The sequence below is a fragment of the Dermochelys coriacea genome, chromosome 11 (assembly GCF_009764565.3).
Source record: "Dermochelys coriacea isolate rDerCor1 chromosome 11, rDerCor1.pri.v4, whole genome shotgun sequence".
Taxonomy (NCBI): Eukaryota; Metazoa; Chordata; order Testudines; family Dermochelyidae; genus Dermochelys; species Dermochelys coriacea.
In genome coordinates, this window is record NC_050078.2 from 24,208,405 (window position 1) to 24,216,625 (window position 8,221).

The window sequence follows — 8,221 nt, forward strand, 5'->3', positions numbered from 1 at the left end:
AGTCCATGGGGCCGGACGAATTGCATCCGAGAGTGCTGAAGGAATTGGCGGCTGTGATTGCAGAGCCCTTGGCCATTATCTTTGAAAACTCGTGGCGAACGGGGGAAGTCCCGGATGACTGGAAAAAGGCTAATGTAGTGCCCATCTTTAAAAAAGGGAAGAAGGAGGATCCTGGGAACTACAGGCCGGTCAGCCTCACCTCAGTCCCTGGAAAAATCATGGAGCAGGTCCTCAAAGAATCAATCCTGAAGCACTTAGAGGAGAGGAAAGTGATCAGGAACAGTCAGCATGGATTCACCAAGGGAAGGTCATGCCTGACTAATCTAATCGCCTTTTATGATGAGATTACTGGTTCTGTGGATGAAGGGAAAGCAGTGGATGTATTGTTTCTTGACTTTAGCAAAGCTTTTGACACGGTCTCCCACAGCATTCTTGTCAGCAAGTTAAGGAAGTATGGGCTGGATGAATGCACTATAAGGTGGGTAGAAAGCTGGCTAGATTGTCGGGCTCAACGGGTAGTGATCAATGGCTCCATGTCTAGTTGGCAGCCGGTGTCAAGTGGAGTGCCCCAGGGGTCGGTCCTGGGGCCCGTTTTGTTCAATATCTTCATAAATGATCTGGAGGATGGTGTGGATTGCACTCTCAGCAAATTTGCGGATGATACTAAACTGGGAGGAGTGGTAGATACGCTGGAGGGGAGGGATAGGATACAGAAGGACCTAGACAAATTGGAGGATTGGGCCGAAAGAAATCTAATGAGGTTCAATAAGGATAAGTGCAGGGTCCTGCACTTAGGATGGAAGAATCCAATGCACCGCTACAGACTAGGGACCGAATGGCTCGGCAGCAGTTCTGCGGAAAAGGACCTAGGGGTGACAGTGGACGAGAAGCTGGATATGAGTCAGCAGTGTGCCCTTGTTGCCAAGAAGGCCAATGGCATTTTGGGATGTATAAGTAGGGGCATAGCGAGCAGATCGAGGGACGTGATCGTTCCCCTCTATTCGACACTGGTGAGGCCTCATCTGGAGTACTGTGTCCAGTTTTGGGCCCCACACTACAGGAAGGATGTGGATAAATTGGAAAGAGTACAACGAAGGGCAACGAAAATGATTAGGGGTCTAGAGCACATGACTTATGAGGAGAGGCTGAGGGAGCTGGGATTGTTTAGTCTGCAGAAGAGAAGAATGAGGGGGGATTTGATAGCTGCTTTCAACTACCTGAAAGGGGGTTTCAAAGAGGATGGCTCTAGACTGTTCTCAATGGTAGCAGATGACAGAACGAGGAGTAATGGTCTCAAGTTGCAATGGGGGAGGTTTAGATTGGATATTAGGAAAAACTTTTTCACTAAGAGGGTGGTGAAACACTGGAATGCGTTACCTAGGGAGGTGGTAGAATCTCCTTCCTTAGAGGTTTTTAAGGTCAGGCTTGACAAAGCCCTGGCTGGGATGATTTAACTGGGACTTGGTCCTGCTTTGAGCAGGGGGTTGGACTAGATGACCTTCTGGGGTCCCTTCCAACCCTGATATTCTATGATTCTATGATTCTACACACACACTGTACTGCTGAAAGTAATGGGATTTTTGCAAGTCACCTGGGACATGACTGAGTGAAATGCCAATTACTGCCAATATTTTTTAAATAATTCCAATTGAAAAATAATAGTTTAAATGCCATCACTCAGTCTTAAAATAGTAAACACAAAGCATACAGGAAAAAACAAACGTCTGAGAATTTTTTTTTTACACATACTGGCATTGTTTTCCTACTGTTTTCTTCACAATTCATTTTTAAACCATACCATTCAAAAAATCTAGATTCACTTCCAAAATTGCTACTTTTACAATCCTCAGCTATTATTTCTTCAAAAATAAACACAATATATTTTAAAAGATAACTATATATTTCTCTAATAAGAGATAACGTACTTTAACTAGTGAGCAGTCAAAATTATTTAAGACTTAGATGACTCCCTCAAACAGCATACCAGATATCTATTATAAGAAATACAAAAAAATCATATATTGATCTCTAAATTTGCATATTTGGTATTCAAGCTTTTAACATGACCATTAATTTTACAAAAAAAAGATCAAATAAATAAAAAGAAAGATAACTATTTTAGGTACAAGTGAGACTAATTTTTATGCTGTGCCAGACGTAGTGAGCTTACAGTCATCTCCATAAATCCTCTCTTTACATTTAAATCACAACTAAAAAGAAAACCGACTTTATGACAACCAAAGCATATTTCTTTTAAGGGAGTTTACTTAGGGCTTGTCTACACTTACTAGGGGTTCGATGCATAGCGATTGAAGCATTGGCGGTTGATTTAACAGGTCTAGTGAAGACCCACTAAATCAACCACTGATCACTCTCCCATCGACTCCTGTACTCCACCTGAATGAAAAGTGCAAGGGGAGTCGACAGGAGACCATCTCCAGTCGACATCATGTAATGTGGACCCCGCAGTTAGTAGATCTAAGTATGTTGACTTCAGCTATGTTATTCACAAAACTGAAGTTGCATAACTTAGATCAATCTCCCCCCCCTTTCCCCCCTCTCCACCGTAGTGTAGACAAGGCCTGAATGAATGTATGATCAGGACAAGAAATTACTCTTCTAAAACTGAAAGATCATGTTATTGTTTGTTTGAAGAACTCCTATTTACCTTAAGCTATGTGCAAGGTTATAACCAGAAGTTCGCTATACTAAATTGCAATCCAACAGACAGACAAGATCAAAGGCAAAAGCTTTTGAAAGTTTGTATTTTGAACAATCCCAAGCTCTAGAATTCACAAAATATGGTTGTATTCTTTAGACTGTGTAGCCACTCTCCTGTAAACCCCTTATATAAATTTATAAAACAATCTAATTTGAGAGATTTAGGTATGTTTTTCATTGTGTTAATGTCTAGAATTCCTGTTTTAAATTGTACTTCAGGAATATTCACATACAAAATTAGTATTAGATTAGAAACATATATATGCAAGATATGGTTTTAAATATTAAATGAAATCAGGAAATACAAATCATTAAAAAATGCTAGAAAAGGTAAGGAAAATGAACCATTTTCTGCAAAAAGTACATTGTGCTTTTAAAAACCAATAATTAGGAGCATGTACGTCAAGCAGGATATTCCCAGAGCATATTATTTTGACAGTCAATTCCCAATATAATACATACCTGATTTTTATCTAGTGCCAGGTCTACACTACAAACTGCAGTTTACATAGCTATGTTGGGCAGGGCAAAATTAAGTGTGATTTCTGACCAACATAACTATGCCAGCAAAAGCCCCTACTGGAGAAGCAGTTATACAGGCAAAACTGTCCTTTTGCTGGTATAGTTTATTTCACTTGGGGAAAGCGGGGAAAGGCGGAATAAGATGCAGGCAAAAGTTCAAGCAAAAAGTTACTTTGGAAAAAGAAGCTCTCTCTTTGTCTTTTTATAGAGCTAAAAAATGAGTATCAACAGTTATACACATCTTTCACTCCTATACCTCTGATCATTCAACCCTGTCAATGTGAGCAGCATCTATTATGTAACAATGATTCAGTAAATCTTCCTTCCATCGGGAAATGAAGAGCCTAAGGGATTGACAGCTTTCACCTGTAGGTCACGAGTCTATAGTCAGTAGTGACCTTAAGATATTAATATAAAATGGCTTTTCACTAGTGGATGTGACCATGCCTTTGCATTCCAGTTCATAGTGGACAGTTTTCCTAGAAAATTACCAATACCATAATTGCTATTAGCACTTTTACTGTCAGCCTCAGAGGGTCCAAGTAGTTAACCAGTTGTGACACCTAAATCCCTAGTAGTCGTCCCAGGACAAAACTGGCAAATGCATCCGATGAAGTGAGCTGTAGCTCACGAAAGCTTATGCTCAAATAAATGTTAGTCTCTAAGGTGCCACAAGTACTCCTTTTCTTTTTCGAATGCTACCGGTGACATATGAACAGTTAAATCTTCAGTGTTATTAATCTATAACTCTGTGTATGTGCATGTGTGAGAGAGCGAGAGAAAGATTTCAAATCTTAAAACATCCAAATCCTTTATTTCTCAGGCTTATCATTTACACAGTGATATGTCCACCCTAACTTGCTTTCTTGAGGTTAGTTTAATAAATTACAAGGATAGCATTAAATCTTGAAGCATCTGTAATACTGGTGAGAAGACTCTGGATAATCATACTTCTCATCTATCAGTAATATTATTATGGCAGTAGCCTTATTTTAAAATCTAAGAGCCCCACACCTGCTTGTGCTCCTCTTATCTTAATCCTGTGGATTACTGTTATGGGGGGCACAAGCTAACACAAATAGGCACTGACCTCATTCATTTATTCTAAATACTATATTTCTTTGATAAATTACACTTTCATATTCCTCCATCCCTCATCTGAACACCACATAATTACTCATATCCCAAATCTGTTGCATTGGCCATATTTTAAGTATAGGGAAGCCTGTTTATTGTCATTTGTAAATAGATAAGAACTTTGATTTCCTGCTTCTAGGAAACACTGAAGGTCAACTAAAAATGTACGTGTGTGTGTGTGTGTAATAATAGATAGTTTGGAGATGTGGTTTTCAGAAATCCATATAAATCTGTTTGAAGCTTCACACATTTATTTTTACTTTCACATCTGATGTGCAGCAATATGGATAGCTAAGGTGTACATTTAAGACACATACTTTGAGATACATCTATTCAGAAGTGACATTAACACTGGGATATGTGTTCTTATAGCATTAAAGCTGTGCATTATCACTGCTAACTGCACTGCCTACTGATGCCTTAGGTGGGGGAGGTTCTCAAGAGCCTGCTGTTAAAAATTCTGCCACCAAAGATTAGCATGATTTAAATGTCCCTTACAGATTTGGTACACAGGATTTATCACAGTCAAATGAGGGAAATTTTACTGGTGCTTATTGTTAAAATACTGGTAGCACGTCACTGGCACTGCCAAGATTCTTAGAATCATATACAATGAGAATTGTTTATTGTTTGTTCTCCCCATCCCTGTCTTTGACTGTTTTTTAAATTAGATATACTGTACAGCCAATCTAACAAGGACCAGATACCCACACTTTTGAGGTCTTGTAATTTTCTGCCTTATTTTGTTATTGCTTTCATATTACATTGTTTCATATGCAACATTACTATTATTACTACTATGGAAGCATCCAAAGGGTCCAATCAAGATTAAGGCCCCATTATTCCTATTGTTAGCAATAATATTTAATATTAGAATAGATTCTCAGTGTATTTATTTTAATATTGCACATAACTAAGCATATCTAAAATCTGCCCACATCAACAAAAATGCCCACATAAGACAGATATGTTCCTTCTGAGCACTATATGCAATTTATGCTCTGACTTATGCAGGAACAGTATGTGAAATTCATAGTTATGTTTTTCTTTAATTATTTTTATGTGCAGTTTCAAAAAGTTCCCCATAACTAAGTAACATGAAAGTATTCCAAAGTTCATAAAGAAAAATAAAACCTTAGAATCTTAATTATCCAAACTACTTGGGCAACACCAAATATGCTTAGATAATCTTTAGTCAATAGACAAGGAGTCAGTCTGGCAAATCATTAGCAAGAGAGATTCTAACAATTGGGATTCTATCATATATAAGGTTATATTCATCTTTCTACACACTGTTGGGATATAAATCTAAAATCAAATTGTAGATTTGAATTTGTCCTCATTTTACTTTATCAAAACTGACTTCTGACACTGAGATTATACAAACTCATACACATGATATAGTGTAATCTCCAACACCAAAGTATTTTTACTAAGTCTAGGCTTCTAAGAAAAATGTACATTAAAAGGGAGCGGGAAATGATGAGAATACGTTCCACTTCAGGTCTTGAAAGCTCTAATTAAAATTCAATATTGCACTTTGCATGTGGGTTCTTACATGAAAGTCCTGTTATGGTTTAGGCTTAAGGTTAATAGAGTCCAATAAAACAGTTCTATTGAATTATACCAACTCATTGCTATACACAATACTGCAATCTGCTGCTCTTCTTTACCTAACCACTGGGCTAAGTTTTAAACCAACTTAATGTATGGCTAGCACCTAAGAACTAGAGCAGAAAAATAAAATGAAAACAAAATAAAATCAGCATCAATTATAATGGACTTGTTCCTGCATCCAAACTCTTCCTTCCTCCTCGTAAAAAAAGTTTACACATTTGCATTCATTTCCTCTAGTTTACTATTCCCATCATCACACAGTCATGTGTTAAAAGCTCTGGTAAGACCTACTAAATGTATTTATGTCAAAAAATTTGGGATTAATTTTAAAAGTTTTTCTTGAATCATCCTATTATTATGAAATATTTTCTGATGCTAGTGTTTTCATTTAAAATCACACCTTAAAATGTATTTATTTTTTAAAACTGAATTCTCCTTTCATTTTTCTTTTGTTTTAAAACAATTCCACATACTTTTGCAGGGGTTTCAACTTAAATGGGATTTTTGTTTGATTGGGGTGTGGGTTTCCCTTGTAATAATAGTGTAATTATTTTAAAAATTTAATATTTTATGAATTGTATTACAGTAGCATCTCACGATTGGAGCTCAATTTTGCACTGCGCTTCATAAACACACGGAGACAGACCCTGTCCCAGAGCGCTTACAGTCTTTTTTTTTTTTTATTAAAAACTATTAAAAAAACCAACCCACAATAATTTCACATGTTCATTGTGATACTGAACTGTGTCTAGGCTCCTTGAGGCCTGCATCAGACTACGGAGGAAGCTGCGTATGTTCTGAGCGCCAGCAATAGCTTCCTGTATATCCCTGTGCCTGTGAGATGAACTGTGTGTGAATGCTGGAAAACCAAGTTAGGCAGCTAGGCATATAACACGATCAGCACACCAATTCCCCTTATGTCAGACTGCTGAACTTTTTCCATGAGGACCCTGACCAGTGGCACAGTAATGCTGAGCTCCTGAAGAGGGTGCAATGCACACACCCCACCCTCGAGAGTTCCAGCAGCTCCCCCAGTTCCCCCCACAATGGAGCCTTTTGAATTGTGTGTAGCTGATCAGCCTCCTTCGAGAGCACTGGGTTTCTTTCACTCCACTTTTGACCTGGGCCCTGCAAATAGTGGAGGTGCTGCTTAGAAATCATTATAAAAGCCTCAGACCCTGCCTCCCCACATCTGCGAGCAGCACGTGGCAAACGGGAGACCTATACCCGGGTCGTGCTAAACAGCAGCAGCTTCCCGCTCTGAGGCCCCTCGTGAGCCGCAGCTCTGAGAGGCTTCCTGTGTGGGTGCTGGGGAGCCTGCACCCCCTGATCGCCAGGAGCAGAGTCGCCCGTTAGCTGTGGGTGCTGCCCGCCCCTTAGGGGGCTGCGGGGGAGGCTGCAACCCCACGTCCCCAGCAGCCACCGGGGGGAACAGGGGCCATGTTGGGGGCTGCCCCCCGGATCAGCCGTAGCGGCTCCCCCTGTCTAGAGGCCGCTGTCCGTGCTCAGGGGCCACTTTCGGGGCAGCTGGGGCGGCTGCCCCTCCAGATCAGCAGCCCCCCCCCTGCGAGCGGCAGGTGCTGGGGAGCCATGTTAGACGCCGCGCACCGTCCCGGGCCAGCAGCTACCGCTCTCCGCCTCCCCCGCAGGAGAGCAGCCCTGCCTGGGCCCGTCCGCCTCCGCCTCCGCCGCTGTCTGCCCCCTTTCTCCTTCCGGCCGCCGCGGCCGCTCCGCACTGACCCCTTCCCTCCCGGGCTCGCTCTCATCACGCGGCCCCACTCCTCACCCGCCCCCGAGGGAACTCACCTCCTCCTCCTCAATCCCGCCTGGAGGCCGGCGGCGGCACCGACGTGCTAGCGTCCCCGCCCCGCGCGCAGGAGGCGCGGCTTCCCCCGCCCGCCGCGCCCCCTCCCCTCCCCTCCCCTCCCTGCCGCCCGCCCGCCTGCCTTTGCCCGTCGCGCGGAGCCGCTGCCCCGCTCGCAGCTGCCGCTTTTGCATGAGGGAGGCGTTTCTGAATGTCTCACGGACACACCCCTGGCAGAAGGCTGCCTCCCTCCCTCCCTCCCTCGAAAACCTGCCCCCTGCGCTGCCCCCCCTGAGCAGGCACAGCCGCCCCAACTCGAGCTCCTCCATTGTTGCCCTCCGCCCTTATAGGCTTCGGGCCCCCGTGTTACACCCCAGCCCCTCAACTCATAGCTCGCCTCTCCAGGGTAGGTGTGCCCTC

At 42.4% G+C, this 8,221-nt stretch overlaps 1 protein-coding gene across 8 annotated transcripts in view; it reads right to left on the reverse strand.

Moving 5' to 3' along the window:
- The window catches only part of GTDC1 (glycosyltransferase like domain containing 1), a 327,811-nt gene extending 319,938 nt beyond the window's left edge, over positions 1–7,873 (reverse strand). For 6 of the 8 annotated variants that reach the window (XM_043505088.1, XM_043505090.1, XM_043505092.1 and 3 more), the window contains exon 1: positions 7,807–7,856. The gene's annotated coding sequence lies outside the window, so the exon portion shown is untranslated. Of the gene's footprint in view, positions 1–7,803 lie in introns of all 8 variants that reach the window. The other 2 variants (XM_038421580.2, XM_043505085.1) reach the window with 2 other exon arrangements.
- Between the last annotated feature and the right edge of the window lie 348 nt (positions 7,874–8,221).